The sequence below is a fragment of the Diabrotica virgifera genome, chromosome 10 (assembly GCF_917563875.1).
Source record: "Diabrotica virgifera virgifera chromosome 10, PGI_DIABVI_V3a".
Classification (NCBI taxonomy): domain Eukaryota; kingdom Metazoa; phylum Arthropoda; class Insecta; order Coleoptera; family Chrysomelidae; genus Diabrotica; species Diabrotica virgifera.
In genome coordinates, this window is record NC_065452.1 from 113,059,079 (window position 1) to 113,066,384 (window position 7,306).

Below are 7,306 nucleotides of genomic sequence, written 5' to 3' on the forward strand. Positions count from 1 at the left end.
TCTTTGACACACGTACATTCCTATTTGATTTTAGATTTATTTTTATCAATTTACGCTCTTGTTAATCAAAATACAGAGTTGGCGCAATGGTATCAAATTATTGAAATTTCAGGACACATCTATTCATGTAAATTTTCCTTTACTTCTACTTACGTGCTAATTAGTTGCTCTATTTCTGATTTTGTTGCTTTAAGCGTTAAGTAGTAAATCACGTTGAGAGTGGGGCGAGGCCAGCTTGTCATTATACATACAACGAAAGACTTGTAAATTCACTATAACAATGAGCAAATATATATAAATCAGATTCCGGTAAATTTGGATGGTACGTGTTCCCTAGATTATTTTAGTAACTAATATGTGCGAGCAACTAATTTATTTAACATAGAGCAGAGACACATATAGCGCGGAGCCAGGTCGCATGGAATAAACTAATACATTTGCAAGTTCTACGGTTAGCAACAACATCGGGATATTTCGATAGTGCGTGCTCCATAAAATATTTTAGTACTAAATATGTGCGAGCTACTAATTTATATAACGCAGAACAGAGACACATAGAGCGCGGAGCAAGGTTAATTGGGATAATCTAATAAATTCTTACGGTCTTACGATTAGCAACAAAATTGGATGCTTATATATTTCGATAGTACGTGTTCCTTAGAATTTTTAAGTACCAAATATGTGCGAACAACTAATTTATTTTACACAAGACAGAAGAATATAAAGCACAGTGCAGGGTTGGGTGGGACGAACTAATAAATTTTTAAGTTCTACGGTTAGCAACAAAATCGAGTACCGACATATTTCGATAGTGCATGTTCCCTAGAATATTTTAGTACCAAATATGTGCGAGCAACTAATTTATTTTACACGAGACAGAGGAATATAAAGCGCGGTGCAAGGTTAGGTGGGATGAACTAATACATTTTTAAGTTCTACGGTTAGCAACAAAATCGGGTACCGGTATATTTCGACAGTATTCCCTAAAATACAAAATACATGGTCGTCCCAAAACAAGAACGACGGCGAATAAGACAAAACATTACTATAAACGATCATAACTTCGAAGTGGTTAAAGAATTTAAATATCGAGGAGCAACAATCACAAATGACAACAAAATAGAGCGATAAGTTAAAACGCGAATAATGGCAGGAAATAGATCTTTCTTTGCAATGAAACATCTAATGAAGTCAAAACTTCTTTCACGAGGTGCAAAAATCCAGATATATAAGACCATAATACGACCAGCAGTCGCATATGGAAGCGAAACATGGACGCTAACCAAAAGAGAAGTAAATAAATTGTTGGTGTGGGAACTTAAAATCCTTGGAATGATATATGGCCCTTGCAGAGACAGCGTGACAAACGAATGGAGGCTCAGATACAATAACTAGTTAGAGTCTCTATTCGGAAAGGAAAATCTAGTCAGATATATAAAGGCCAACAGACTTAGATCGGCAGGACATGTGATACGCAGTAACGACAATCGCCTTATAGACAATGTGTTCTGGGAAAGGAAAGATGGAAGAAGGTCTGTATGACGGCATAGAAAAAGGTAGAAAGATGCAGTTAAAGAAAATCTGGTGAAAATGGAAGTGAGACAATGAGAATTAGTGGCACAGGACCGACGAACATGGAAGGCAATAGTAAACGCAGCAAAGACTCACAAAGAGTTATAACGCCATTGATGATAATGATGTGTTCCCTAAAATATTTTAATACTAAATATGTGCGAGCGACTAATTTAGTTAACGCAGAACAGAGACACATAGAGCGCGGGGCGAGTTTAACTGGGATAAATTAATGAATTTGCAAGTATTACGATTAGCAACAAAATTGGATACCAGTACAGTCGAACCCGCTTATTAGAATAGCCTTCGTGCCAAGCAAAAATATTCCTATAACCGGGATATTCTAATAACCGATCAGTGGTGGCTAGCAGAAATATATGTACCGAATATACGTCGTAATAGTACAACACACTTTGTAGAGGTACATACTGTATGTACATGTACATAGTATGTATTTACATGTACATACATACGTTATGTACATATATTATGTATATGGTTCTATTTCTTTTTATGTCAATAATACAGTACCTAGTGTAACTATTACTTATTTTATTAAAACACCAAACTACATTATCTGTGCATGCATACCTACACAAATAAGTATGAAATGTATGCAATATGTAGATATACGTATACATATATATTTTCTTATTAACATATATCCAACAGACTTACTTTTTTTCTGGAAAAATAATCGGTAATCTGAGACTATTTGTTTTGTTACATAAGATATTAGCGTTGATTGAAATATTAATATGGGTCCAATACCTCAATCAACGATATTAGTCACTTGTTGCTCTAAAATTATAATAAATAAAAAATTGACATTGGTTTTACCCTCCAGAAAATTTCAGCGGTTATTATATTACAAGGGGTTATTTATTACTTCCAACTGTTAAAAATCTAAACAGACAACGACGTGGCGGTGAGTGAGCAATAAGAATATTTACACAATTGAAAAACTAGGTACCTACTTTACGATCGGTAAATGTTTGGCGGAAGGTAGAATTGGTACCCATAATAAAGTAAGAAATAAAATATTATCGACAGGTCCTATAAAACCAGAAAACATAAAAATTTGTGGGAAATTGTACCTAAAAAGTTTTTGGTAACTTAGGATTATTAGATAAGGCGGGATTCTTTTACTAAAACGTATCACTATAAACGGTTAAATTTATTAAGGAGTAAATGGAAATGTTCCGGGATCTCAAAATTCCATTCCTTAAACCGGGATATTCCTATAAGCGGTACTCTAATAAGCGGGTTCGACTGTATATTGCGATAGTACGTGTTCCCTAAAATATTTTAATACCAAATTTGTGCGAGCAATTGATTTATTTTACACGAGACAGAGGAATATAGTTGCTTGCACATATTTGGTACTAAAATATTCTAGGGAATATGTACTATCGAAATATATTGATACCTAATTTTTTTGCTAACCATAGAACTTAAAAATTTATTAGTTCATCCCACCCAACCTTGCTCCGCGCTCTATGTGTCTCTGTTCTGCGTTAAATAAGTTAGTTGGTCGCACATATTTGGTACTAAAATAATTTAGGGAATACGTACCGTCAAAGTATATCAGTATCTGATTATACTGCTCATTGTTATAGTGAATTTACAAGTCTTTCGTTGTATGTATAATAACAAGCTGGCCCCGTCCCACTTTCAACGCTTTCCTACTTAAAGCTTAGAGCAACAAAATTCGAAATAGAGCAACTAATTAGCACATAAATAGAAGTAAATTTTTCACCAAGTTCGAACTTTTTTCGGTGTGGGGTCCAGCTTGATATTAAGCTGCCCCCACCCACTTACAAAGCGATTTCCTGCTCAACGGTTTGAGCAACAAAATTCGGATTAGAGCAACTAATTAGCACATAAATAGCACTAAATTTTTTGCTTTGTATGAACTGTATTTGCAATGGTGGGGGTGCAGCTTAAGAGGGGTAAAGTACCAATAGGATTATTTGTTGAGTTCACTGCACTATTGTAACCCAGAATGAAAATACATTAATATAAATTGTAAAATATGATGCTGACAAGTCTGACCATCAAACTGTAAATGATCAGCTAAATATTTGCTATGTGTATTATTGTTGTCACTATGACGAAAAAGAAAGGCTAAGGACGAAGAGATAGTAGAGTAAACGAAAGAAAAGCGGACAAAGTAGGACATACAATAAGCAAATCAAGATTAATATAAAAAAAAATAACAACAAGCATGCAGGCACGATACAAGAAATTACCATTTTAATAATATATTTACATTGGGCCCCAAAAGAGACTATATATAGGAGAAAAGAATAAATAAACTTGCAACAAAATCAAAGAATCTTAATATATTTCTTCAATATTTCTTCTCTTGACAAAAAAAAATATAGAATAAGTTGAAACATCAAATTGAGAATTTACTTTACATGTGTGGTTTATTCGCAACAGAATATTCGAAACATCTTGAGATGGCACAACAAAACAGTTTCAGAACAATATTTGGTCAACAGAGGTCCAACTCCTTAAATATAAATTAGATTAAAATAAGTTGTAATAGTATATAAGAGAGCTGGAAGCTCTGTGTAGAAAGAAAAAGAGATAACATGAGTTGAAATTAAAATAGTTAAAAGAGAAGTTCAAAAACAAAGAGGTAAGGTCGTTCTATCATGTAGTTAAGAAGATGGGAAACGGTTACCAAAGCCACTGTAGTTATATGATGTATATGAAAGACAAAGACGGAAATTTAATTAGGGATCCGGTAGAAATAATGACGTAGTGGAAAAGACATTTCGAAGAATAATGAAATGGCCAGGTGGAGCATGAAGCAATACACAATTGGGTAATTGAGAAGATGAGATAGTTGAAAGGCAGCCTACAGAGGAGGACCTGGTGACAGTAATACAAGAAAATAAAAATAACAGATGTCCTGGAAAAAATGACATATAGTGCAAGTATGGTAAAATGAATTAATGCCAACGGATTGGATTGAGGCACACATATGTCTGCTGCATAAAAATGATGCCGACACCACACTTCGCTATGTGTTATTTGTTATGCGGCTACGCTGTATGTGCCCAAATATTTGTGTCAAAAACCGACAACTGGACGGATAGGCATATTTGCTATTCGTGCTTATGCGTTATGCGTGTGAGTGTGAATAGACGAATGAACCTTCCACACTTCGTCTTATGCGACCGAATAAGGCGCACAACAAATATCACATAGCGAAGTGTGGTACCGCCATGAGACCAACTAAAGTATGTCAAGTATAGAGGTATGGCCTTATTAGATACTGCACACAAAATCTTGGCAAGAATATTGAGAAATAGACTAAATAGCTATACGGAAAGAATCCTACATGAATATCAGGCGGGCTTTAGAAAGAATAGATCTACTCTTTATTACACAGACAGAATATTCTCCTTAAAGGAAATACCCTAATAACACAAAACATTCCAGGAATGTTCCTAGAAGGTACACACAGGACATTGAAAACATTCCTGGAATGTCCTTAAAAGCACACGAACGTCCCTGGAAAGTCCCAGGAAAGTGCTGTGTCAGCATTTTAAACATTCCTTGAATGTCTTGTTGGAACATTCCATGAATGTCTACGAATGTTCTTTGAACATTCACAGTATATTTTTTAGACTGAATATCTTGTTTAAACATTCCATGAATGTATTGAAACATTCCATGAATGTCTACGAATGTTCTTAGGACATTCAAAGTATATTTTTTAGACATTCTCTGAAATATATCGTCAGTGATATGACAATACCTCCTATATGTTTTTTCATGAGTTTTGCAGGAGACGAAAAACATTTTTTAAGGTCACCTCCTGTTTTCATACGTAAGTTTTGACTTTTTTTGTAGTAAATAGATAGTTGAATTTACTACAAAACAAGTCAAAAAATATATGAAAACAGGAGGTGGCCCAAACAAGTTTTTCATCTCCCACAAAATTCATGAAAAATCAGATAGGAGGTAAGGTCACTTCACCGACAATATACCAGAAGTATATGTGGCCGTACCAAATAATACATCCTTGATAAATATAAACATTTTTATTGCACAAAATCTTGTCATATATTTTTTTCCATAATCATTACTACGATGACGATTCATTGTATTGAATTGTACATTACAATTACAATCTGGTCATAACTCTGACCAATGAGCAATTTTAATTTAACCTAAATTACTACTGTTCCTTAAAATGAAGATGAAGAGCTTACCCCATAGCGTCTCTTATCTAATCTAACAGGCACACAAGCACTATGCCTGCTTTTCTAACCGCACTATTCTAACATACACAGGCACACAAGCATTATGCTCTGCTTTTCACTATCACATATCACTCAAACTAGTTCAAAAGGCTTTGTCCTCTTCAATCTTCTAGTTTGCCCAGTAGTATCGAGGAGCTGGATTTCCTCAATATTCTTGTAGGTACTTACGAAGTTGTTGCTTGTGACTTCCAACTTTAAAACAAATCCAGCTGTAAAATATTTATGTGCCTGAAGGCTTTTGTATGCTTTCATCTGCTGCTTAGAGTAGTAACTGTGAGACTCCACCAGATATAATCAACTATTTATAATGGATAAATATCTATAATAGTAATTTGGTGGAATGCACTTTATGGTAAAATCCAATTCTGACTGAATTGTATATGGATCTAAATCCCCAATTATTTTCAGCTTCAATAAATATCTAAAACAATAAAAGAAATAATGTTATTGCTTGCAAAATTCATCAATATTGATAAACATCAGAGAAAAATGAACAGTAAATAAAAATTGTTTCCCCTACCTTTCTCCAAACATCTGGAGTTTCCAATAATAATTTCCTTAAATAATTACTTTGCAGTGTGATAAAGTTTATAAAGTTCACAAAATACAGTAAACGAAATCCAAATGAATCCAAAATAGACAAAATACGACGATAAACAATGAAATGAAATTATATTACAAACATAACCTCTGTAACCTGTAACTTTTTGTTGTATGCCAACCAGAAGTCACGTGGTTTGGTTTGCCTAAATACATAATATACACGCGCGGCAAATTTGAAAGTGAGTGCAAATTGAATAGTAAATGGCCTCTCTTAAAATATAGGACATTGGTAGTATATTCATAGAATGTTTTGTGGTAACATTCCACGAATAACTTAATCAGATTTTCACCGAATGTTCCTTGAATGTCCAGGACATTCAAACATTAATAGAACTTTGATAGTACATTCCTGGAATGTTTTGTGTTGTTAGGGTACAGACAACTTGTTATGAAGGTAAAGTTCCTCTGTATGCTTTTTTTTTGTGGAATTTAGATATGCATATGAAGTCGAAAGGGTTAGCGGGTAGGAACTCTTTAAATTCTTGAAGATTGTCCTATCAGGGAAAATGAATCAATCCCTGCCCTCCGCAGATTCCGGGGGTTTTCTGACCCGGCAAACTAGTACATGTTTAGGGTCCCTTGTTCAGGGTTACGGATGATGAAGTCCACAACGGCAGCCACGGCAAAGAAGCGGAGCTTCGGTACAAGAAGAAGATGCAGAGAAAATGGACGTGGCACAGCCCAAACGTCAAAGTTAAAAATGAAATTGACTTTATACTCTCTAACTTCCAAAAACATTGCTAAAGATGTTACTGTAATGATGTAACTGATCATCGATTAGTTCGGGTGTGAATAGAAGTAAATACGAAATTCGATAGAAGAAAATTATTAACACCGGATAAATTACC